This window comes from Meles meles, chromosome 12, assembly GCF_922984935.1.
Source record: "Meles meles chromosome 12, mMelMel3.1 paternal haplotype, whole genome shotgun sequence".
Taxonomy (NCBI): Eukaryota; Metazoa; Chordata; class Mammalia; order Carnivora; family Mustelidae; genus Meles; species Meles meles.
Genome location: NC_060077.1, coordinates 92183122 through 92210419, shown reverse-complemented (window position 1 = coordinate 92210419; position 27298 = coordinate 92183122). Strand labels below are relative to the sequence as shown.

Genomic DNA, 27298 nt, shown 5'->3' with positions numbered 1-27298 from the left:
CTTTACCCTCACCAGGCTCTTGTTCCATCAGGAGCCATGTGACATCCGTGCAAAAGTACTATAATACAAGGCCAGGTATGCATGTGTGTGACAGGAACTAGGATCTACAGCTGTGTAAATGAGCAAGGAATCATACTTCCAAGCAGGATATTTGGCCAAAATAGCAGAAATATCATTTGAGCTAAACCTTGAGGAAACTAAAACTGCTTTTTTTCTTTTTGTGACAGAGCAGGTAGGAACAAACAACTCAAGTAGAAGGAAGGGATTAGACAAAGCCACACAACACCAACGAGGCAAGTACACAAGACCGTCGTCCACAGTCCGGAGAGCTACCCCGCTGGTTTTCTACTATACAGCAACTGCAAACAGAAACGAAATCAAACCAAGACCACATCACATAAGGCTTTGAACAGAAAGTTGAAATTTACTCAGTAGTGCCAATGAGGAGTCACCAAACACAGCGCTACTTCAGGATGATTAATTTTTCAGTATGTAGGACATATCACAGGGAGAGAAACTGCAGAAAGAATGCCTTCTAATAGTTTAAGTTACAAGGCCCAGAACTAGAAGGATGTCAGTAAGGAGGAGTGTAAGATGATTTAATAAATATCTTAGAGTGATCTAGAGGAGATTAAACAGAAATGAGAACATTTATGCTGATATAAATTAAACAGAAGAGTCTTCAACAGAAAGATTATTAGAACAAGCACCAAACTGCCAGTGGAGATGCAGGAGAGAATCCAAAGCTCCCTCAGCTGGGACTGTTTAAGTGCTCATTTTTCTGAACGCAAATTTCATTCATTCACTCAACAAACACTGACTGAAAGCCAACCAGAAAGCACCTTAAATTTTCTCAGAAACAAAGCAAATGGACAGTTAGGGGACTCACTGCCAATCCTTAGAGTAAGTAAATCATAATCTCTGTTTCTTCTCAAAGTACTGGTACCAGTGGAGAAAGAAAATGAGTCTCAGGTACAATTTCAAGATTCAGAAGACCTAGGAGGTGTCTATACTAAAGTAACGGGATATATTATTAACCCAATCTTCTTAAAGCGTCTGATTCCTATACGAATCCATCAATTACCATTCAACACACATCCTCACTGTGCCACAAAGATTCTTTAATACACAACTCCATTTATAGTATGCACTCATCCAAATTCCCAGCAAGTTGTTCCTTGACTTAAAACGACAAAGACACAAGTAAGCTGCATTTAACTTTATCATTTTCAATTTCACCTATAAAGTATTAACTCACCAAGACTCTCATGAAATAAAACTCCTTCTCTAACTGAAATAATTTCTGCTACAGTTTAAAATTCTTTAAAAAGTTGCAAGAAGAAATCAAAACACTCATATGCTTTTTAAAAAAAAAAAACACTCATATACTTCTTAAGAGCAAAATAAAACAAATCAATAGCAGCCTTCTGATGACACCTGGTGGCCAGTGCTCACAGGAAGTTTCTTTCAGCATTTTAAAGAAAGAACTTCAGAAACTACTCAACCATTTCACATGCTATCTTTACTCTGGGAGGGACGCGTGAAATCTCTCCCTTCACCCTCCTCCCTTCGGTTGTACTTTTCACTCGTTCCAAGCTCATCTTCACTTCTCTCTTCGTCCCTTTTCTCTTTTCTAACGTGTACGTGTGCAGCGAGCTTGAGCCCTGGCTCATGCGTGCTCACTTTCTCTCTTACACGCTCACACACACTCTCTCACTGGTGTAACAAAGCCACCCACACTAGAAACCACCTCTCCCTGCCTCCACCCCATGGCATCTCACCCTTCACCCCTCCTGCCCTCACCCCAGCTGGGGGCGCAAGCAGCGTGAAGTGAGCATGTGCTGGCACCAGGCCAACGGTAAAACCACAGCAGAGGACATGTGTATGCAGCCTGGCAGGTGCACACACACATCTAAAAACTCCCAATGGTCTTTTGTCCCTTCCCTTTGGGAGTTCAGAAAAGAGTGAACTCCAGAAGTCATTAAGATGTGACAGTAGGAATTCCCTCCCCCCAGAAGGACAGGGTAAGACAGGCACGACTTCCGACAAGCCTGTTATGAGCTGCAAAGGTGACAGACGAGTGAGACAGGAACACAGAGAAACCAGCGGACTATTCAGATTTCATCCACCTGCCACTTCCAACTAGTCCTCCCATCACACCATTACCTAGCTGGATAGAGTACCACCGAATCCGCACCTGGAGCTGCAATCTGTTACACAGGCCATGGAATACTGATACCTGATCCTACGAGAAAAAAGATCACTTTTCTATGAAAATGCTTGCAAGTTGAGTGAACTCTTCCATGACGACAGAGTATAATTTAACACGCTAAAAACCACTGACTCGATAACACCAGAGACCACGTGACCACTAGGGACAGATGTGTACGCAGCTGTGGTTGATGCACCATCCGACCAGTGCAGGAACGCTTCAGCCCAGTAAAACTCACGTCTTTCTTGTCCACAGAACAGGCCACAGTGCGTTCCTAAGCAGTAAGTTTGTAGGCACATTCACTTCCTCACCCAGGAAAACGCCTATGGTAGTTTAAAATGAATCCAGAGATTCATTTTAAAGGACAAAGCCTAACTGTCCCCCCTTGGTGTGGGCCAGCCTTGCTGATCTGCTTGTAAGAGACTGACGGTAGTGGAGGTCCGGGTATCCGACCCAGAGACCAGGTCGTGAAAGGCACAAGCTTTCTGCATACCCCCTCCCTGGCCTACCTGTTGTGAGGACATTTATGCAGCCTGTATTTGGGGAGAGACTGAGCTCCTACCAAGTGCCAGAGAGGAACAAGGGGCTCCTGCCAGCTGGCGAGCAGCCCCTCCAGCCCCAGGCCAGACTGCAGAGGACGACAACCCCACAAAAGCCTGGCTGCTGGAGAAACCTGGAGCCAGAAACTTCCTGACCCACAGAAAACAGGAGGTAAGAGATCCTTGTGTTCTCTTTCTTTCTTTCTTAATGTGTTACGTAGCGACAGAGAACAGAACGCCCTTCTCTCCTGGTCACCTTGGCAAGAAGAGATATGGCTCAGTTTCACCCTCCTTCGTGTATATTTTATATATATTTCCTTTCCTGTGTGCTCCAATCTTCACCAAGAACCCTCTGTGCTGGCGCAGTCAGATTTAGGTACACAGATGAGTGTGTGTTCGCTGAAGTACAATGTTTGAAATGCATACCAAGAGCACAGCTCCTATCAAACTTGCCTGAGAAGATTTTAGAGCTTTCCTTAACTGACATTTACATTTATACCTCTTCCACTACCAAAACCAGATCGGATACAGCTTACAATGGAAAACTGATATAATAAAATCAAGAATTATTACAAAACTAATAAAGAGATGAGGCAGAGTTTTGAATTTAGATTTGTATGGAATAAAAGAAATGTCTTAATGGTTCCTGAAAAACCTGCTCATTTTGGACGAAGACATTCACTCGTATAGGCCCCTGGAACTGCTTAGCAAGCCGTTAGTTCTGGCCCAGAACTAACAGTAGCCATGAGTTCCCTTCCAGCTAGGCTCGGAAATGTTGACAGCCTACACTCCTAATAGTCCCCAGGCCCAATGAGATGGTCCAGGGGACACAGACATGTACAGCCACAGATCACGTGACCCTCTCCTGCCCCCGGCAGAACCCATGCAAGCTCAGGAGACCTGGGGACCTCTGGTCACTGGACTCCAGGAGCCTGATTAAGTCCCAACTCCAGAATATCTCGTGTACCGTGTTCAGTTTAATCCCAACAAAGAACCTCCCCTGGCCAGAATCTAAGGACTCAGTGAAGACCAGCTGGCCCAAACTATGTGCTCCCCGGCCTGAGTGACAGGTACGAGTAAAGGCAAACTACCTGGTGGGAAAAAATTCTCACTCAAGTCAGAAGAGAATTTTGCTTCTATGCCAGGGATACCTACATTTTATTTCCAATATCCAATTCACTTTTCTCTGAAAGTTAAAAATCAGAGTTTGTGCTTAGTGCCTCAGAAAGAGCTAAAACAATGACTAAAAAAAACATATTAATAAAGGTCAAACACGGTGATCACAACAGAATAAAAAGACCATCATCCCTATCATTACCAAAGATTTCCACCTTTCCAACACTATTTATGAAAATGTATTAAAAGCAGCATAAAACAACAAATCACGGGACAAAAATAGACTGCAAAAGAAGCTCAAAATCCATATCCGGCTACTTCATTTTTGCTGTTTTTTTTTTTTTTTTTTCCAATCTTCCTATACTTCAAGTACTATTTTCCAAATACAGTAAGTTGATCCAGTAACAAACTTAATTTTATGACAATCTTAAGTCAACCACCTCTGACAACTGCAGCTTTTGCAGTCAGGAATGTTTTACACAAAAAGCTAAAATTTAATATATCCCTCAAAAAGCATTTATTAAACCAATGCTTGTTAGTATTTCCATCAAATATTTTTAAATTTATTTTAAAGAAATAAAATTTTATTGGAAAAGGAAAACAGGATAAAAGAAGAGAATGAAGCCTCTGAGTAGAGAATGAAAAAGTTCAGGGCTATTAAAAGCAGACACATAGGACCTTACTATCTTATGCCATTTGAAAAGGTTGTTTTACTATCAATGTAACTAATCACAATGAAACCATCTCTTACAACTAAAGACATTATAATGAATTTTCTTTACAACTACAGAGAAATGGGATTTGCTGTTTCACATCAAATAGAACAGGCTGTATAAATTCTTCTTCCTATTTATTGTAAAATATAATTTCATCTATAAAATCAGTCATGAAATATTAAAACTGAAACAACAGAATTTATATCCTTTACTTAATTTAGTTTAAACGGTCTATTCACTTAAAAAGGGGGAGGGGGGTACGTGTGATAGAGCCTCCTGTACTTTCTCATTAAGTGTTTCCATTAGACCCTTTATTTTCAAGAATTTATAATATGCCCATAAAAAAGCATTCCATGATAAAACTTAGTATACCTTCCTCAGATTTGCCTTTTATCTTTTTCAAAAGGCAAGAGAATGAAGCACATGGTATATGAAAGCTGAGGAAAAAGGAGGAGAATAAAAAGAAACATGTAATATATTTACTCTGAAAATTTTAAACACTAGTAAAAAAGAACATTAAAGTGCAAGGAAGGAAGTCTTTGTTTTCGTCCCAAGGGTCCAACGAAAGGCTGCAAGATGGGTGGCAGCCACTGACCCTGAGCCTCAGAGTCCTGGGTTACATGGGAGAGAAAGATAAGACCCCTACATTCAAGGAGAAAACCCCTCAGTGACAGTAAGAAGCCACTCGGCACTAACCAAGAGAAAAGGTATGGATTTTTTTGTTTCATTCCAGTAGAAAAATAGGAAGAAAAATGGAATTTCCAAATTGCGAATCTGGGAGAAATACAACAAAAACACGTCCCAAGACACGTTCCAGAGTTCTTGGTGAGACCTCCTCAGCAGGTCCACTGGGGAGAGTGGGGACGGGTACAATGGCTCATCACAGAGCTGCAGGGAAAAAAGACTGAAACTGCTAATTTGGGGAGAAATCTGGAAAACACTGTAATTCCAAAAGTCAATAAGCTAACCCACAATATAAAACCATCAAGCCTCAAGACATTTGGAATATAAATTATTAGGTATGAAAAGATGTGGGTGCTAAGAAAGTATATTTAGAAAGGAGAAAGCCTTCAGTGTTCAATTTTAAAATGGATGCAGATCCAGCCAAGTCCATTTACATACCAAAGTTAATAGTTTTTTTTCCTCTGGGCAGCAAAATTATAGGTAACTTTTTTTCTTTTTCCTAATATTTTCCTATACTTTCTAAAATAGATTATTTTGGGGGGGAAGACTGACATGGACACTTTAAAAAGTCTCTACAGATGGCTGAAGTAATGGAAATTGATGACCACGATCAAGAAAAGAAGAGAAACCCTAAGAAAGAAATACATTCATGATTGTGGTTCTTGGACTAAACTCAGAGTCAAAATAAATAAAAGGATAGTTATGGGGGATGTTTGGTGAAACACTCAGGACCTCCCGCTGACAATCAAGAAGGGAGGGAGGTGGGCAGCAACAATTAACACACCATTAACACCCGACCTTGACATCCAGCACCATCCCTACTAAAAGGAACCTGGCAGCCTCAAGAAACGACAGATTCTAGGGCTGCAGCAAGGTAGGTACAAGATGTAGTGTACAAGACGAGCCTGGAGCATTTGCTTTATTATGTCAAAAAGTGGAGAAATGCTTTAAAAAAACAATGTGACAAAGACACTGCAGTCAGCTGGAAAGGGCTCCCACTGGCCAATGCTGGGACGACTGGAGCATCAAATAATTAAGCACCAGTAGACACAGGAATGGGTAAGTCCATATTGATAGCTGGGAGACAGACAGACAGATGGATGAACCGATGGGCAAACGACGGCTCTGTGTGTACTAGGATGCTGAGGGCCGACTGGTAAAGACGGACAGAGTAAAGGAGACAGACAATCATAGTGGCAAAGAGTGCCAAAGAATCACCAACGGGCTCTAAATCGGGGGGGGGGGGGGTCATTTCGATATGCAGAATGCTTAAATGGTGATAAAGCAACTGCTTATCAGTTACAAGGGAAGAATTAAAAAACAACCTCAGTAACTGATTGTCTGGTGGATAAATCAGCAACACCTTATAGGGGGAGGGTGGTAAAAATTAACACCCTCAAGGAAGGGCAGACAGACAGGATATGCCTCCAGACAGGACACTCTTGGAAGGACAGGACACCCATGCATCCGTGCAGCTGAGAATGCAAATCCTGCAGTTAAACAAGAGGAAACAGCGGAGAAACACAAAGTGAGGAATACTTTATTTAACATGGGGAAGAAAAAAAAAAAAAAACAGGAGGACTACATTCTTCACCAATGTCAATGTCATAAAAGACAGACTATGGGAACATTCCAAATTCAAGGAGGCAAAGGAGACAGGACAACAAAATGCAATGTCTGTTCTCAACCTGGATCCTGTGGTGGCAGGGAAAAAATGCTACTAAGGACATTTTAGGTCAACTGACAAAAAAGACTGCAATGGTTAACAGTATGTGTTAACTAAGTGGGTTAAGGGATAGCCAGATAGCCTGTAAAACACTGCATCTGGGTGTGTCTATGAGGGCATTTCTGGAAGGGACAAGCACCTGAATCAACAGACGGAGTAAAGATCACCCTCACCAATGCAGGTGGGTGTCCCCCAATCTGCTGAGGGCCAACATCGAACAAAAAGGCAGGAAAAGGGCAAATTTGGTTTTTGTTTTAGCTTGAGCTGGGACATCCATCTTCTCGGGCCCTCACACCCCTGGTTCTTGGGCTTTCAAGATCAGAATGAAAACACCAAGGTCTCTGTGTCTCCCGGCCGCAGAAAACAGACTGTGGGACTCCTAACCCTGATGCCGTGTGAGCGAGCCCTGGACCACAGCCGCTCATCCGCGTGCACACGCACATATGTGCCTACTCTCCTTCTCTGCTTCTCTGCAGAATCTTGACACGGAGCTCTGTACAGGGTAGTTCTGGAGAAGAACAGTGAGGCGAAGTTTTCTGACGTAGTTCTGGGACTTCTAGAAGAGGCTCTCTAAACTGATTAAAGATGCTGACAATTCTGTTTTCAGTACAGAGAGAGCACTTCTGTTTGGTCTACGATGAGAACAGATTACAGATACACAAAATATCTGCACTGGATATTCCTAATCAACCACTTACATGAAAGCAAGAGCTAAGTGACTCTATATACGATACTAACGCATCTGGGAGCCACGGAATATAATGACTGGCTGCTTGGCCCTAATGCAACCGGACAAAATGATGAAAGAAAATGATGAGCTCGGGGAGTCGGAGTCCCTGCTCAAGCACAGCATAAATGACCTGAGAGCCTCCAAGTGTGCCCTGGAGGAAAGCCTGATCTCTGCAGGGTTGAAAGTGCTGCGTCTCAAATGCCGAACATCCTTCTGAGACTGGCTAAATCAGAAAGCCAGCTGAGTGCCCTCCTCGCAACGGTGCACTGTTACTCTGAAGGCACTAACAGGGAAGGACCCAGCCCCTCAAGGCTGGGATGGGGACATGCAGGAAGACTGTGATAAAGCTGGGGATACTGAGTCCCGAAGTTCTCGTAAAGGGGTCCTCCCACTCCAACAGTGCCCCCCTGCCAGTCTCATATTTTATATATCTGCATTTAATATGTCATTGGTTCTGTTTCTCTGTAAGTACTAATGTAAAATTCTAAAATTAAATACTTCAATTATATACAGGAATATCCTTATCTCTAGAAAACAGACACTGAAAGATTTATAGGTAAAGGGTCATGATATACTTAAAATTCACTCTCAAAAGGTTCAGGAAAAAAGTGTGTGTGTACACACACGTATGTGTAGGAGAGAGTATGCATACTCTCCAAATTATCCCCAAATAAAAAGTAAAGAACACCACCACCAACAAAAAGGTGAGCTGGTTTCATACCAACAGCTTACAAAGACCTCCGCACATCTCTACTAACCGTCGGCGGGGGCGAGGGTTAGAAGACTATAACGCTCCTTCAAAGTGACAAAGATCACTTCTTAGACTTCACAAAACCCTTACTCTATACACTAACTAGTAGCTCCCATTTAGACTCCCAGGAATCCAAAAAGACGTGACTTCCGACAGAAGGCCTACTGCAGAAGTTACCCTTCCTAGTATAGCTGAGTCTCTGTACTAAAAAGTTTTAACTCCTCTGCCATCGGGCGGGGGGGGGGGGGGAATGTTGGCATCTTTCCGTCCATTTTTGCCCACTGCAGTTTCCACACCAGCCTTAAAAAAGTCCTGGGAGATGCCAATGCCAACAGAACGTCCTACTTCAGAGGAGTATGAGGGCATTTTTCCTGGTCCTGGCAAAGCTGGTTAATGTGGTGAACCTTCAAAATTCCAGTGCATCAACCAGCTATCTGCAGCAGATAAACCTTCCTCACGTCCCACGCAAAAGGCTGCAAACTGGCACACACAGCGGAGCTTCCCCGCAAAGGCACGATGTGAAAAGGCACACAGTGAGCACAGACGGCTGAGGCATCACAAGACTTCTCACATCCGTAGGTCCAGTCGGCACCGCTTCCGTCTCCGGTCCTCCGCATGTAAGTTCTGACCATAGCATCCAGTCCGGTTCTCTGTGACTAGGAGCCACTGGCAATCATATACACCTGTGGGTCCCTTCATTACACTAGAAGGTTCTCTCTGCAGGTTTCTGGTCATTCATTACACAGTGCTCTTGTGCTCCTGTAACTTTTCTTAACCCTTTCCCCATAGTTTTCACCTAGTAAAACTACATTTATTTCCGTTCTTAAGTTTCCCTCTGAACACTCCTGACTTCCATTTTGCTGTTTTTGACTAAGCCTCTGTGTCTCTCACATCTCATTCTAACTAATTACTATAAATGAGAGGTTAAATAACCTCCAAACTTTATTTAATGCTTACATTAAATTAAACTTTAATTTAAACTTTATTTAAATGATTGTTCTTGGAGTATTTTAACACACTTCTTCTGTTTTACCTGATGTGGTACAAATTACGAAAATAAACTCATCTGAAATTCTATCACCTTTCCTTTATTTGTCTTCCCTGCTTGTATTTATCCTGCCTGCTGATATGAGTGTTAATGAATTCAAAAAATAAAATATGGGTAAAGAAAGGCAGGAGAGAAAATGACTATATACAAAGTCAGACTCTTCAGAAGCAAAAGCAAAAAAGGCTGAGTTTCAGTTTGTTCATCATCTATAGTGCTTAAGACTCGTCTACAAAATTCTGGAACACTTGAACGAAGAAGCTCCCTTCTCAACTTAGAAGGCAAATATTCTGTATTAATTTGTACATCAGGAGACAAACAACCAAAATGAATGAAGAGGTTAAAACATAAAGTACAACATAAAGTACTTTATGTTTTACATGAAGTAAAACGTAAGCCCAACATCCTAGGTAAGTTCTAGAACCGAGAGGGGAGTGAAGGCGTGCTTGGGGTACCTCCTCAGTTACAAGGATAGCAGAGTCGCCCCCTACAAAGCCCCTGCCCCTGCTGAAGTGCCCAGACTGTCCCCATGGTGGCACCTTACTTATGCTTAGGTGAACAAAAGAATATGGGCAACTGGAAGGAGAAGAAGGGGGACAGCTCAGTAATTTCCCCACTGTCTTTCTTTCCTCACACAGTCAAAATAATTTAAAGCAGTGACCTAGCGGTGCTTCTCGGCTCCCTTCAAGCCTTGTCACCCTCCGTGCGCTCAGGGCAAGGTCACCATCACGTGCTTTCTCTGCCTCAGACTCAGTGTTTTCCAAGATCTCCCCTTCCTTCCACGCTCATCCGCTTCTCCTTCACACCGCTGGCGAGAGGTTGAGACATGCTGTTTGGGTGATCCCTCAGTGACAACAAATGCAGGCAGTAAGCAAACAGAATACCAACCTTCTCAAGAGGAAAATGCTGCGGCCAAACCCCCTCAGACATATGTGTCTGCTGGTTTCCAGTGGCTGCATTTATTTCTATTCAAATCTATGAATGAAGTACGGAAGTGACTAAGGAAGTGTTTCTCACGTGAACAGTATTTCCCCAGAACAGAGGTATCACCAATGCCATTTTAAAATAAAGTCCTATACCACAAGCAAGGATTTTTAAATGAGTCTGTATTACTCAACTATGCATAGGGGAAAAAAAAATAGGGCCACATACACTAATACATCACTTCCTATGACAAGGCCAAGTTAAAAAAAATTTGAGATTAAAATACTATGGCATGAAATACAGCAAGAACAATAAGTAGGCAAATATCAACACTTGAAAAATTCTGCATCACATACATCTTACTCATTTACTAATTTTTTAGTTCTATCAATTCTAAAAAATCAATAAAAATCAATAAGAATTGTCAGCTCTGAGTTCATTCTGAAACCAGCATGCTCAGAAATCAGTCCTCTCCCGCATGCTAGCAGGCCCTCCTCGGTGGTCTCACAGGGGCCATTTAGGGAGCGTCACATGTGGCTAGGAGCCGCCTTCAGATCACATTTCTACGAAAATAGGGCAGAAGGACAGGACACCCCAGCCCTGTAATCCCACGCTTCCACACTCTGAGGAGCAGCTCACAGAACTCTCTCTGTGGAGAAGGGTAACTACAGAACACTAATTTCCGACAGCTTCACAACCTGCTTTTCCTTTTCTGATTTGGATACAAGAGCTGGAACCAACCTGATGAGAAGTTAATGCCCTAACCCCTTAACTACCGTAAGAACTGGGCTTGAAAATGGGTCAAACACAAATACAGAAGTCTGTGTCTTGCTCTCGAAAGCTTCCAAGGCAGGTAGGTATTCCTGCTCTGCAGGCAGTCAGGTCCCCGCTGATTCTGGAATCCCAGCTCCTTTCGTCTTCAGGGCTGTGCCTTAGAGCTTCCTCATCGCCTGCATCCAGCGGACAGAGCAAAGGAGCAGGAAAGAGGCAGCACATTTGCTTCCTAAAAGCCTTGACTGAAAAGTGGCATCTACCGCTTGACTCACACTTGCTTCCTGCCAAGGTCAGGAACAGGCGACCTAGGGCCCTGTAGCTCCATCGTATGAAAGAGAAAAACTGACGGGTTTAGGTGGGTGGCCAGCCCCCTCTAGCACACACCAACCCCAAAGTTATCACAGTGTTTCTCACGAGAACATTAAGGAAAGCTTTCAGTCCTTACAAGACTTACAAAAGCTGTGAGAAAGGCAACTATTCCCAAGAGCAAACCTGGAGCTCATCCTTTCATATTTGTAAAACAAGGGAATTACAGACCATACCCATCACTTACAAATTCACCTCATCATCAAAACTTGAACCCTTGGACCTACCCATGGAGACACTGTGATTAAGAACATCGAGGGGTGCCTAAGTGGCTTGTCAGTTAAATGCAGCGCTCTTGACTTCAGCTCGGGTCATGATCTCAGGGTCATGAGATGGAGCCCCATGTCGGGCTCCCTGCAGGGCCTGGAGTCTGCTTGGGATTCCCCCTCACTCTCGCCCTCTGTCTCTCCCCCTCGAGCTTGCACATCCATCCCTGCACTTGTGTTCTCAAAAGAAAGAAAAGGAAGGCAGGCAGGCAGGCAGGCAGGCAGGCATGAAGAGCTCCCGCATGACTGTGATGAGCCAGACTTGGGATCTCCTGGATTAAAGTCCTTCCTACCTTCAAAAACACAAGACAGACTTCACACATATTTACAGGACTTGCAGCTGAGGCACAGAGGAGGAGGAAGAAGGAAAGGGGAACAAGCAAGCTGAACCAGGAAAGAGAGTAAACGTGCCGTACTAAACTGGCCGCCACACAGAGAGCTCAGACCCGCCCCACCCCACCAGACCATTTGCCGACGTCATCACTTGCCGCAAAGAAATATTCTGAATGTCCCCTTTGGCAAACACTGCCTCAACCTCTACCACCCTGAAAGCCTAGGGTGTTAAACACCATAGGCAAAACCACATGATGGACCCAGAAGATCCTTAATGAAAACGGTTAAATCTCATTTTTTGAAAGACAGTAATTTCTATAACCTCTACTAATGATCTAAATTTTCTAAGCTATTTTTAAAAGTACATTAGCACCTTAGTTTAAATTCTAATGTCTTTATAATTATATGCACTCCTATAACTATGAGTCCTCATCCTATAACAATTGATCCAATAATTCTATTTCAAATTCTGAACTATAATTCAGAATTAGAAGAAATCTTACATGAATTGTACACTTCAAAAGCAGTAATTTGTTGCTCCTTCTAGGTCTAAAACACCAAGTTTCCATCATATTCAGTGACTGACAAGAACACTGGACTTTGGCCGCATCGGATGACGACATTGGTCTGACTCCAACTGTGCTGAACAGTGTCTTTGCCCAACCAGGCTTCTTATTACCTTACTTGTTTTTATTTAACATTGTTTTGTTGTTTTTTGTTTGTGGGTTTTTTTTAATATTTTATTTCTCTACTCGACAGAAAGAGAGATCACAAGTAGGCAGAGAGGCAGGCAGAGAGAGGGGGAAACAGGCTCTCTGCTGAGCAGAGAACCCGAATTCGGAGCTCGATCCCAGGACCCTGAGATCATGACCTGAGCCGAAGGCAGAGGCTTAACCCACTGAGCCACCCAGGCGCCCCGTTTGTTTTTACAGAACAAAAAGCAGAGCATATAAGAGAAAATAAAGGAGAAACGTGAACATCAAACTGAAAAGCACGGAGAGCTGAGACTGAGATAATGTAGCTTTGGCAAACTGCAGCAGAAACTAGAAAAACCTAAGTATCTAAAATCTGTTTTAAGAAGCCTGTGTTCTACATCTGCCCATAAGGGATCTCTTGACAAGCATTCTATGTGTCTGAAATGCAGACATCCCTGCTACGGAAGGACTATCATGGGCTGTCAACTTCTTAGTTAGGGGCTGACTTTGCTACAAAGTATGACAAGATATAATTACAAATGTTTGACAGTTCTCCTGGTTTAGAAAATTTTAGCACTCTGAATATTAAACAAAAATCGTAGTGCTGTTTGGTTCTATAGGACATATAATTTGACTTAGGGCTTCTAGAACCACATTTTTATTTATCCTGTACTTGTTAATTTCAAACCTTCATGGCTTTAAATAAGGTTTTCAGCAGAAGCAATGTTTAAGAAAAAGTCCTCTAATATGAGATGAATATGACACTCAAAAAAAAAATTATCAAAGGTTAAAAAAAAAAATAGGCAAAGGTAGATTTCCCAAAAGTTCCCTTTTTAGCAACCAATTGCCCAAGTAAAGAAGTATGATTTCATAAGCCCTCTGCAATAACACCACTTTCTAATGACCTGGAAGACGCAGCCCTTAGAATTGCAACAGAATACGATTGTTTTTCAGCTTTAGGGACTTGTCATCTGCTAGAACGATAAAGTCACATACATTTAAAAACAAACTTAAGACAAAGTAACATGGCAAATGGGATGAACAGAGCCTTTACCAGTCTTCCACACTCCCATTTTGACTTTTGCGTTTTTTCTCGTAACACCAACACTCTCAGTCATTACTGTTTTGTCAAACTGTCTCCTTGCTCTGATCTTGTCGACAGTGTGTTTCAGATCAGACACGTGCCCACAGGTGCCTTCCTCCTCTGTAGTGGTGGCACGGGTTCACCGTGAGGGTCAAACCTCAACAGAGTATAAACTCAATACAGAATGTGCTTGGCACCCAGTAATTGCTCAGCAAGTATTAACAATCATTATCATCGAAACCAATTTTCTTTTTGAAATCTCTGCTCCTGAAAGTAACTTTATACCCAACTCCTGCAAAAACACATCTTTACCACAATCATCCCATCCTGTCTTTTTCATATAAAGTGAATAGTCCCTCTCATAGACTTTGCAAACAGAAAAAATAAAATACATGTTTGTGTTTTAAATATTTGGTAGACACAAAAAATAATTTTAACATGTGCAAGTTATTCAGCATCATGGAAGAAAGCATCATAGTATAGGTCAGTTTAAGAAAATGAAATCCTTATCTTCGTAGTCCCTCTTGGTGCCCCCATCACCTATCCTCTTCTTACAGAACCGTCTGCTAACACGAACTTTGTGTTTATGTTTTACTACTTCATCAAATCTGTACTTCTAACAATATGCAATTTTGTTTTGCAAATGTCTAAACTTAAAAAAAAAAAATCAGGAAAAGACTAAGTGCATTCTTCTGGAAGAATCTTTTCTTCCCCCGGATGACATTCCTGACACTTACCCTTGGTAACGCATGTAGCTAAAATTCATGCAGTTTCACTACTGTATAGTCCCTCACGGTAGAAGTATTCTACTTGTGAAGGACACTGCTTCTAATTTTCTTTTACCAGTACAACCGTGAGCACTCTTGTACACGCCACCAAGCACTCAAGTACAGGAGTTTCTCCGAGGCAGTGGTTTGCCAGTTTTGGCGTGCACCCGATCACCTGAAGAGCTTGTTAAGTGGCCCCATCCCCACATCTGAGTAGGTCTAGGCTGAGACCCAAAATCTGCCTCCAAAGTTCCCATGAAATCCTGGGAACACAATTTAGAAGCACTGCTCTAGGAAAAAGACTCAAGAATGGAATTACTGGGACAAAGGGTACATGCATCTCTAACTTCACTAGATAATCCCAAAGTTATCACACCAAGTTAGACTCCTACTAGTTATGCGTAAGCACACCAATTGTTTCTTACCTCCCAAACAACAGATACTGCCAGATTTTTACACTGCCGCCAACCTAATGTGTGTGAAACTATATACCCTTTTCATCCTAATTTGCCTTTCCCTAATTACTAATTAAGTTGAAAATCTTTGCATTCGGGGATTCCTCTTTTGTGAGATGCCTACTGGGGTCCTTTGCCCATTTTTCTATTTTTACAGATTTGCCAATTACCCTTCTGGATACTAATCTTTTATCAGTAACATGTACTGAAAACGCCTCTTCTCACTTGTGACTTCTCTGTTCACTTACTTGATGGTTTCTTGTAATAAATACAAGTTATCAATGTTAATATTGTCAAACATATCAATCTTTTACTTTATGGTCTGCACCTTCTGTGATTTGTTTTAGAACCTCTTGTCTATATCAGAATCCTACAACTACTGTCCTACCTTGTCTTCTAGAAGTTTCACAATTTTGATGTATTTAAGCCTTTGATGGGCCTATAGTTGAATTTTTTTTAAATGATGTGATTTAGAAATGTATCCCACTCTCAATAAGCTTTGTATTTGGTAAAGGCCACACTCACAGCCCACAGCCAAATATAACTTTTGGGAGGATACAAAAAGTGCCCCAAGTGAAATACTGATGAGGTGTTAACCACTCACTCCTTCATTGAGATTTATTCTGCTCTCTCATTGGGGCAAACAAAAACATGAAAACTTGAAATATTAAAAATACGAAAACAAAAATAGGAAAAATTTCAATGTGAAATTAGACTATGATCCCCAACCTACCACATCCCAGAAAGAATCCTCAAAAAAAATCACAAAAACTCAATGTGATGTCTTTCTAAAAATATAGAGAATTAAGCACTGGAAAAAGTGTGGGGAAACTGTTGCTCTCAATAGTATCAGCTGGGATATAAATCTATACACCTTTCTAGAAGTTAATTTTTTGCTCTCTCTCCACACAAGCATGTGCACATGCACACACACACTACAGGGGTGTGTGTGTGTGTGTGTATATATATATATATGTATATATACACTACGTGTGTGTGTGTGTGTGTGTGTATACACACACAGCCTTATAATAGGTATATTCTTTGAGCTATCAGTGACTCCACAGGAAATAACTGGACAAAATATGCATTTAAGGATATTCAGCATGAAACTCTTTATAATACAAAATCATAACAACCTAATATCCAGTGACACAGGGTGGGCTAGAGCCTGTCTGTACACTGGAGCACGGTGCAGATTACAGTGCATTAATGTGAAAAGATGTTCACAATATTCCAGTAACTAAAAAGCAGTCAACAAAATGCACATATAAATATTCATTTATTCGTAAACATTTATCAAGTGCCTTGGGTGTGCCAGGTACCAAGCAAGACACTGGTAACCAAAAAGAGGTCTATTCCCTGAACCCATGGAGCGTGTGAGCTTTGCAGGGAGATAGACCAGATACATGGCTTCAAGTTATTCTGGCTGGGACAGTAAAGGCACACACTTTGAACGCAGAGACAATTTACAGGTGCGTATGTGTAATATGTGTATAATATGTGTATATGTGTAATATATCCAGCATCAAAGAGAACACACGCCCCCAGTTCTATGGACAACCAGCTGCTGATAAGAGGGAGAATACTTGGCGCAAACACCTCGTGAGGAACTGAAGTGTATCTATCTTCTGCAAAAAGGCTCTAGGGAGAATTTTAAGAAATGCAGTGTAGTTATGGAAAGTCACACACTGGAAGACAAATGTAGACATTGCAGAACCACAGCAAAAGAACTGGGACAAACAGCTTCCATTCCTGCCAATTCAAAACTGAGACTGACCAAGATCAAGTAAAAGTTCTTGAGCGGATAACCATTCTTCTAAGGGCCTACACTTTTCCCCTTCCCTGCTACATTGGTGTCCAACAAATAAGAATAAAGCTCCCGAGATAAGAAATATCTCATAACTGGGAGAGGCTCAAAGGATTCTGACATTATATGCTAATTTCTTTTTAAACTTCTGCACCAAAGATCAGTGAAGTGATGAGAGTCATTAATTTCAAAGGGAAAATTTTTAACTTTAAAGCACAGCTATCTCACACTATATCAACAAAGAGATCAAAGTTAACATTCACTAGTGATAAGACTTATCTGCATCATGTAGGTCCCAATAGGAGACTGAGAAGAGCACAACTTCATCACCAAGGTATTCCTGCCAAAATGCTTCACCTTCACTTTACTCATGAAAGGACATCAGACAAATCCAAAACATCAGACAAATGAAAACATTCTACGAAATAACTGACCAGCACTCTTCAAATGTATAAAGGTCATAAAAAATAAAGAAAATCAAAAGGAGCTGTCACAGACTGGAAGAGACTAAGGAGACCGAGTACCGCACAGCAATGTGGGATACTGCACTGGGTCCCGGACCAGAAAAAGGACCTGGTGGTGAACCTCAAAGTCTCCAGAAACTGTCTGGTTTTGGGAACCGCACTGTGGATGCATAAGATGTTAATAAAGGGATGCTGGCTGAAAAGTATACGGAAGCTCTCTGAACTACGTTAGCAATTTTTTGTAATTCTCAAATTATTTCAAAGTATAAGTTGTTTGCAAATCATTTCAGATAAACAATACACAGAGGTATGAGATGAATCACTCATTACCTGTAACATAAAAACAGGCCACATCCTCCAAAATTGTGCTTAAAAATTCCAATATTTGCAAACAGGGCTTATGCTGGAATAAACTGTAATTATTTCATAAAAGCCTGTAATTGCAATAATGTAGAAAATACAGTCATTTTCCTAGGGCACTGAAATCTCTCCAGATAAATGGCCTAATTTATTTTCCCCCTTAATCTTTTTTTAATTCAATTCAACTTACATTTATTTAACATCTACTATGGCTACGTAACTCCTAGAGCCTGATAATATTTTGATATATAAGAAATGAACATTTTAGAACAGAGAAAAGCATAGACTAACAAAACTGGAATAATTTTTCACTCCTATACAACCTAGCAATTAATCCAGACACCTTTTTAGTGCAAATGTCAGTAAGATAGAGGAGCCTCACAGCTCACGTGAATCCCCTTCAATAATAAGTGGTTTTGACCTCTAGAATTATCTCCAAAAATTATCCTTGAAAATGCCAAAATGACTCCAAGAAACACTATATTTCTAGTCCTTTTTTTTTTCATTTAATCATTATGGTTTTGGTGCACTGCTGTTTGTAACACAAAATTAAACCACCCAATTTTCAGAGTAGCAGGGAAAAGTTTACACTGGTATAAACCCATGGAGCTTACTTACTCTCCTAATCAAAAAAATAGATCACATCGTGTATGGCCAGGGGTGTCAAAGTGTGACCTAGGAGCCCACGGCTTCAGCATCACCCAGGAGGAGCTGGTCAGCAACACAGATTCTCAGCTCCAGTCCACACCTGCTGAGTTAGAGGCTCCCGGGGATGCTGAGCAGCTGTGTTTTCACACACTCTCCAGGTGACTCAGCTGCACCTTCACTTTGAGAACCACTGATGGAAGCAGAAAGACTGGCCTGGGAATCAGGAAGCCTGATTCTAATCCCTGCTCCGCCACTAATCTCTGAGACAGATTACTCAGCTTCTGTGGGGGCTCAGCCTCCTTACAGGACGACCAGGGAACTGGAACAGATCACTGCCACATGCCTCAGACCAAGATTGATCGATCTAGGAAGGCAGTCCCTCCTATAAGGCCTAAAAGTGAAATGGCCACCCAAGTATTTCCCCACATCTTTCTTTTTCATCAAAATGAAACAATCTAAATTTCTTCTTTCCCTCAATTGGTCTCTGAATCACATTTAATATATCTAACAGAAGGGGTGCCTGAATGGTTCAGTTGATTAAACTACTGACTCTTGACTTTGGCTCGCATCATGATCTCAGGGTCCTGGAATGGAGCCCAGACTTGGCTCCACACTCAGTGGGGAGTCGGCTCCAGGATTCTCTCTCTCCCTCACCCGCCTCACTCCCATTCATGCATGTGCTCTCTATCTTCAAAAAACAAACAAATAAATTTATGTGTGTGTGTGTGTGTGTGTGTGTGTGTATATAATGTCTTATTTAGATAAAATTGTGTTTGCTTTAGCAAAAGCAATACAAATGCTGACTTTACGGTTGCCTATTTATTCTATAACAAGTCTGTACAGGAGAAATTCCATTAACAAAATCTCCCAAGAAATCCAGCTACTGTAGACTGAATTGTGTCCTCTCCCAAAATTCATATGTGAAATCCCTAATCCCCATTGTATTTGCAGGTGTGACATTTGAGAAGTACCTAGATTTTAATGATATCATGAGACTAGGGTTTCCATGATGAATCAAGTGGGTTAAAGCCTCTGCCTTCGGCTCAGGTCATGGTCTCAGGGTCCTGGGATCGAGCCCCGCATCAGGCTCTCTGCTCCGCGGGGAACCTGCCTCCTTCTCTCTCTCTGCCTGCCTCTCTGTCTAGTTGTGATTTCTCTCTGTCAAATAAATAAAATATTAAAAAAAAAAAAAAAAAAAAAAAAAAAAAAAAAAAAAAAAGAAGGGGAGAAGAGTCCTGAGTTCCTCTCTCTGCCATGTGAGGACACAGCAAGGAAGGGGACATCTATAAACCAGGAAGAGTCCTCACCAGGAACCAGCACCTTGATCCTGGACTTCATGCTCAGAGCTGCGATAAGTAAATTTCTGTGGTTTCCGCTCTCCAGGCTATCCTATTTTGTTGTAGCAGCCGAGCTAAGACACTCACTCAAACGTCCCCTCTGGTATGGAGTTCTAACACACCAGGTTATAGCTCAGAAGAACTATGCCCCCAACCTGCACAAAGAACATGTATGATCTGACCACAGAAGTATTTAACAAGTTTGAAAATAAAGAATTTTAAAACGTATAGAACTAGACACTTCCATTACTGCGTAAGAAAAACAGCTTAATTTCTTCTCCTGTTCGTGGATTTATGAACTGGGATTCTTCTCACCACTGTGATACCTAAGAAACCTGTCATACAAAACCCCTTCTCTGAGATGTGGGAAAGAGGGAGAGTCTAATTTACAAAGGTCAGAGAATTCTCCTCTAACAACACGAACCCAACTAAAGTCAATGTTGGGAGAAAAGTCCCATGGAGCAAGTGAATGCCCACTAATCCCTGGGACCTAACTCAAACCCTGTATCCTGAGAGCCCTCACCCAGTCTGCTTCCCAGACAGCCAGACATCCTTTGCTCTATGCATCTCCACGTTAGCACTTAGGAAAACGCACTCTATTTGTTTCTGTATCTACCTCCTCAAGCAGGTCCTGAAATCACAGTGCGTTGCCAACCCCAGTACCTACGGTGGTGTCTGGAAATAAGCAGGGACCACTGTTTGCTCACGTCACGTTGCTGAATGCCAGTGGAACTCTGTCCTACCTTACAGCTCTTCTGCAAATTCGAAATTATTCCAAAATAGTTTTTAAAAACGCACCAGTGGCAACTGCGTCATCAGCAACAATCACATCTGCCTTACAGAAAGACCAGCTGCTAGAGAACCTTGCCTTACTGTTTGTCAGACAAGTCAACAGGAGTTAGTCGCCTCGAGTGTACCGAACTTGCAGAAGAATGCGTAACTAACGCTTGAGATTTGAATTCTGACATTAACTTTGGTCACATTAATCTGGGTTTTAAGTGGGAAAAAAGGGAAGAATTAATCCCTACTCTACGAGACTGCTGTGCTACCTGAAGCAAATGGAGCACACGCCAGAAATGATGCTCTCATCAATGCGTCAGTTCCCTTCCCGGCGCGGGGTCCCTGCTGGACCGGACTCGCCGCAGAACAGGTGCGTACGGTGACGAGCCCCACCAGCGCTGGCTGTAAAGCTGCCAGGCCGTCACCATGAGGGCTATGACTACCTATAAAATAGAGAAATCCTACACGTGTGCCCACGGATGCCCTTCCCATTCTTGAACCCCCCAGTGAAGCAGAAGGGCTATTCACAACTCCTCGCAGCCCACAGGGGGCAGGAGCGCCTGGGCCACCTCCACCAGGACTGATCTCCGGAACACGGGCTGGCACACTCAGGGTGTGCTGTCTGGCTGGGAGGAGGTGCGTGTCTACCGGGACAAAACCCGCAGCTGCAAGCAGCCGTGCGCCGCAGCCCGGGCCTGCCCCTGGCATCGAGACGCTGACCGCGAGGGGCCAGGACCCTCCAATTGCAGTGGCGCTGCTCTCGGTCACCAGCCGCCCCCCCCCCCCCGGCGTCCTTAACGGAAGGAGGCGCGGGTGGCAGCGGCGCACGGGTGCATCTGGGGGTGACCCGGGCGTGGGCGGGCGGAGGAGGAAACCACCGCCCAGACCATAAACCGACACCCCCGCAGCCCCGCGCCGGGCAGCCGGGCGGTAAGAAGCGCCCCGCTGCGTGCAGAGGTGCTGACAGCCGGCTCCGCGGGGCGGCCGAGGCCCGCCGACCGCGCGAGCCCGGCCGCAGACTGCCGCGCAGAGAGCGGGGGAGGGCGGGAGCGGAGGCCGGGCGGCGGCCAGGCCGCGGGCGGCGGGCGTGTGCCGGGCGAGGCTGGGCGGCGTCGGGAGGGACCGGCGAGCGGGGAGGGGCGGAGGCGGGGGGAGGGGGGAGGAGGAAGAGCGAAGAGCCCTGGCGGGGCTCCCGGCGCCCAGCCGCCCGGGCCCGGGCCCTCAAGCCACCGCCCCCAGGCCCTGCGCTGACGCTGGACGGTCCCCGCCTCCAAACCCCCCGCCCCGGCCAGAGAATAACTTACCTGTTTGCCGACGGAATCGCTCCTGCTCGCCTCTCTGACTGACTCCTCCGGCTCACCGTCTTCCCTCTGGGAGGAAGGGGAGGGACTTCCTGTGTCTCCTCGGAGGGACTTCCGGCGGCTCCCAGATCGACTCCGTGGTGGACCGAGCGCCGGACACCACGACCGAAAAATAGGATCCCGGAACTGGTTTAGCGAAACCCACATCGGGTTCCGTGTCTCTGCCCCGAGTGGCCGGCAGACCCTGGTGCTGCCTTGGTTTCAGTCCATCAGCTCTTGCCGGAAGTCACTCCGAGGTAAAAGCGGAAGTCCACCCCCGCCCCGGCAGAGGAAAGCGGAAGGGTGGAAGAGTCGATCTAAGCAAGGGGAGATGCGCGTCAGGCTTGCGGGCCCGGCGCGTCTGTCCTGGAGGCCCCCCGGGATTTTCAGAGGGTCCAAAGCGGCAGGCCCCCGGCAGGTCCTGCCTCCTCCCTACCCCAGCCGTCCCCACTCCGCCCCTTCGCTCGCTCGCCATAGCAAGCCCCGAGGGCGGCGACGGGGAGACGGACGCGGCCCGGCTGGTGCGGGAGGGAAGGGGCCTGCGCGGGCCAACCGCCGGTCGTCCTCCGCCTTGGCCCGGTTCGAGGGCCTCCCGGCGCCTCCGCGGCCCTTTTCTCGAGGGGCGAGGGTTTTGTGCTGTGCTGGGCGCGCGCGCGGCTCCAGCTTCGGAGGAAAACTCGGGTGACTCCAGGGAGGGATCCTCGAAGTCGCAGGCCCCGGGAGGCCAAGACGCTGAATGTGGTGGTTCGCCAGTTTGGCAGGAAAAGCTGAAAAGTGCTTGGTGTTTAAGACGTTCCGCGCGGGCCGCTTTTAGAAACGTTAAGGGCACAACATAAAGATGGTTCGAAAGCCAGCACGACGCGGTGCAGCAGTCCGCCCCCTCCCGCCCCTGTGCGGGAACGTGCGCAGACCTCCGGGCTAGAACCCCGGCCTTGGAAACCCAAAATCTGGCAAGGGAGACCGCAGCTTGCAAAGTGCAGTGCCGGAGGCACTGTATAAAGTAATGGGCAGGGATGTCCTTTGGGGTCAGAGTGTGAAGATGCCATTTGCTGTTTGCCACCTGTGAAATGATTTGTATTTAGCTAATTTTAATCAAATGGGATTTTAAAATTACGGCCTTATGATTATGGTGATGGGCTTTCTAAACCAGATCATCGTTCAAGGTCAAGTCCAGCTCAGTTCTGTTTTTAAAATGCAAATATTGGGTTAATGATAACAAGTTTAATATTTTTAGAGGGGCACTTGGATGGCTCGGTCGGTTAAGCATGCCTTGGGCTCAGATCATGGTCAACATTTACTGCGTGAAAACGTTATTGGTAATAGATAACTGATAAACTAGATTATTTCTCCAAAGAGTTCGCTTGAAAATTACTTAGAATTTTTAAAAAAAAGAAAGAAAGAAAATTACTTAGAATTTACTTGAAAATGTAGTACCTATCATCTTGAATTGTCTGTTTTGACAGTGTTAGTCTTGTATGACATGGTGATACCTCTCTGAACGCTGGCAGTAGCTAGTGCGGTTCTCCGTATGGATTAGGCATCCCGGTTGGTCCTTGGGTGATCGATCTACCTTTCTTACCTTGGGGGTTTAGTTAACATGTCCTCTTTCTTTCTTGCACACTGAAATAAAATTCACGTTTATTTTTCACTTTTAATCATCCGTTATTTTGCTGAAACAGGTCTTTACATCATAATGTGACTTTAAGGAAGTCAGTTGGACCTCATTTTATCCATGTGTTAATTTGTGATGGTGTCTGTTTTCCCTAATTTAAAAAAAATGCAAGAATAATAGATTTCATTTCCTTCATACAAGCTGACCATTCACCCTCAACTAGAATTTGGATAACATTTCATTTCTGACCTCTCTTTTTGCTTTATAATGTTTTATTTTGACATTTAAAAGTACAAAATATTCCGATGTTTCCTTCAACCAAATTCTATAATTATATGCTTCATTGTTTTATGCATATTTTTCCAGAGCCATTTGAAAATAGATCACAAACATGATGGCCTTGTACATGTCAGTGTACATTTCCTAAGAACGTGGACAGGTGCTTAGATAGCAATACAGTTATCAAAATCAAGAAATTAATGCTAATATGATGCTCTTATTTAATAAGCAGACCCTACTCATATTTTTGCACCCATTTTTTTAATTTTTTTTTCAGCGTAACAGTATTCATTGTTTTTGCACAACACCCAGTGCTCCATGCAATACGTGCCCTCCCTATTACCCACCACCTGGTTCCCCCAACCTCCCACCCCCATCCCTTCAAAACCCTCAGGTTGTTTTTCAGAGTCCATAGTCTTATGGTTTGCCTCCCCTTCCAATTTCCCTCAATTTCCTTCTCCTCTCCATCTCCCCATGTCCTCCGTGTCATTTGTTATGCTCCACAAACAAGTGGACCCTTGCACCCATTTTTTTATCTTGTTACCTTTATTATGTAATTTGGATTTCCAAAAGAGGTTACCAATGAAGCACAGAAAATAAGTCACAGCAGGAGACCTTAATCTCTTTATATTAATAATTTCATTAAGTGTTATTGATTAAAAAGAAGAGATTTCCAGAATGGATAGAAAAGACTATCTTGGACCCATGTGCTGCTCACAGAGATGTTTGTGAAAAATTACCTCTTCCCATGTCTGCTGGCCTCCATGCATTTCTGACAGAGCAGAGATCATTCAGCTCTTTCCTCCCTTGCATGTTTCCCTATATATCATGTCATTTTTCTCTTCATACTTTCACATTTTTCTCTTTATTTTTGACATTCAGTGATTTCGTTATGATGAGCCTCACCATAATTTTCTTCATACTTAACCTGTTTGGTGTTTTGTGAACTTTTTTTTTTTTAAAGATTTTATTTATTTGACAGAGGTCACAAGTAGGTAGAGAGAGAGGAGGAAGCAGGCTCCCTGCTGAGCAGAGAGCCCTATGCGGGGCTCCATCCCTGGGGTCATGACCTGAGCCAGTGGCAGACGCTTAAGGACTGTGCCACCCAACGCTCCTTTTTGAAGGCATATTTTCTTTTTATGTACTTGAGCAAAGCTGTAATAGCTGCTTTGCTATTTTGCCTGCGAATTCCAACATATAAATCATTTGGGGATTAATCATCATTAATTTTCTCTTTTTGCCTGATTGGGAGTCATGTTTTCCTCTTTTTTAACCGTCTAGTAATTTTGAGATGTTTACGGACATTTAAGTAAATGTAGATATTATCAATTCAGTTGTGTCCCTCTGAAGAGGTTGTTTGTGGTTGATAAGGGTTTAACAAGCAGTTACTTTGGCTGTCCTCGTACTCCACACTGTGTCTTGGTAGTTAACGATGCAGCTGAAACCTTCAGTTCCCTCAGCCTTAGCTGGGATGCTTGAGTCTGCTTCACACATGCATAGTTCAGAGGTCATCTGGCAATTTAGGCAAAGTGTACAGAATGTGGTGTTCTCCTTTTGTGCCTCCTCTTTCCAGAACCTCCCTCCCCTCACTTCGCACTAGGGTAGTAACCCTGAGCTCTGCCTTCTGGTTCTTTAAGTGGAGGTTTGGTTTGGTTTGGTTTGGTTTTTAAAGATTTTATTTGAGAGAGAATGAGTGGGAGAGAGGCCACAAACAGGGGGAGTGGCAGAGGGAAAGGGAGAAGCAGGCTCTGTGCCGAGCAGGGAGCCCGATGTGAGGCTCAGTTCCAGGACCCTGGGATCAAGATCTGAGCCAAAGGCAGATGTTTAACCAACTGAGCCATCCAGCACCCCTACGTGGGGTTTTAAAGTTTAGTTGGCCTCTTTTATTTGATTATGACTATTTAAAATTTGAAAGAAAGCATTGGTCATTTTTGGTGACTAATTTAACTGTCATTTAAAGTTCTAATTTCCTTTAAATTAACATGTTCTGCCATTACATTCAAATGCCTACCTACAATAACAGTCAGAATGTGCTATGAACACTTAGCCACCCACACTAGAATTTTAAATCTAAATTCTTTTTGAATGCTGTTTTGGCGAATTTCAATGTGGGAGGTGAGATGATTTCAAACTTCACATTTTCTATCATAGTCAAAGGCATAATTTTTCTGACATCTTTTTTCATTCTGGATAAGAAATTATACTGGCATAATGTTTTTAAATAAAATTTTTCCATGTAACAAAAACGTTTTTCTGTTCAATCTATCCAAGCTAAAAAAGCCCAGAAGCATTTATTTACTTATCATAACTGTTAAGAAATTACAGTCATTATACCTACCAGCTGTTCTCTTCCACATCATGCTGGAACAGAAAGAGTAGATCACTTTGCTTCAGAAAATCTCCTGTATTTCTCTTTGAACTTCATCAATTGTTTGAGCCTTTGGACAGCTGAGCAAAATATAGAATATACCCAACGTAGCTTCTGCCTCCCAGAGCTTGCTTCCTAAAGAGGAAAGTTCTTTTCAAAGTAGTAAAGAGGGAGATTAGCTTTCTTAAGTGTCACGAGCTCTACAGAACAGAATGTGGATGTTGGCCAGGGAAGAACAGAAATAATATGTACAAGGACTAGGACTTGGTTTAAGTTCGCTGCCTGCACGAAAGGCATTGGTATTAAAGGCAGGTGACATAATTGCATTAGATTTGACAATAAGTACCTTATCACAGAAATAAATACTTCATCTTATATAACAAATCCTTATTTAAGTCTTCAGCCACTACATGATCAATTAATATTAAATTGAAAAATAACATTAAAAAACAATAGCTGGATGATGTTGGATACCTTTTAAACTAGATACTTAAAATAGCATTTAGTATTTAAAAGTCATTCGGCCCTATCATAAAATGGCATTTGAGGACTTGTTTTTTAAGTGGAAGTAGCTATCAGTAGAAATGAGAAGCCAAACTGAATAGCATTCTCTTCTTTTGTGAGCTTCCTTCTTTTTCCATTTCTAAAAAATTTGTCAAGTGCATATCGTGGGCCAGGCACCGTGTTTAGTACAGTCTTTCAACCTAGCAGGCTCGTCGGCCCATGGGAACAGCACATCAGCATGGCCAAATCTTGTGGTTGCTCAAGAGAAATCTTTTGTGCAAATCAGTGCACTGATTTTGAAATGCCGGCATCCAATTCATAAGTACTTAGGACATTGTGAAGGCCACGTGCAACATGGTGAATGGTGCCTTGAGCTCACAGGCTGCTCTCCCGTGGCCCCTGGATTGAGGCAGAACCCTTATGAAGACACGAGTGCTGCCCAGCAGGACACACACAAGCCATTCTCAGTCAACGGCACCTCTGCTTGATTTGGTTTGGTTTTGTTTGGGTTTTTTTTTTTTTTTTTGAAGATTTTATTTATTTATTTGAGAGAGAGCATGAGAGGGAAGAAGGTCAGAGGGAGAGGCAGACTCCCCGTGGAGCTGGGAGCTGG

The 27298-nt window shown here is 43.3% G+C and overlaps 1 protein-coding gene across 3 annotated transcripts in view; it reads right to left on the bottom strand.

Annotated features, from left to right (window-relative positions):
- Positions 1–22074, bottom strand: part of ZNF407 (zinc finger protein 407) — a 425547-nt gene extending 403473 nt beyond the window's left edge. For 2 of the 3 annotated variants that reach the window (XM_046025172.1, XM_046025173.1), the window contains exon 1: positions 21887–22074. The gene's annotated coding sequence lies outside the window, so the exon portion shown is untranslated. The remainder of the gene's footprint in view (positions 1–21886) is intronic. The other variant, XM_046025171.1, reaches the window with a different exon arrangement.
- Positions 22075–27298: the final 5224 nt, after the last annotated feature.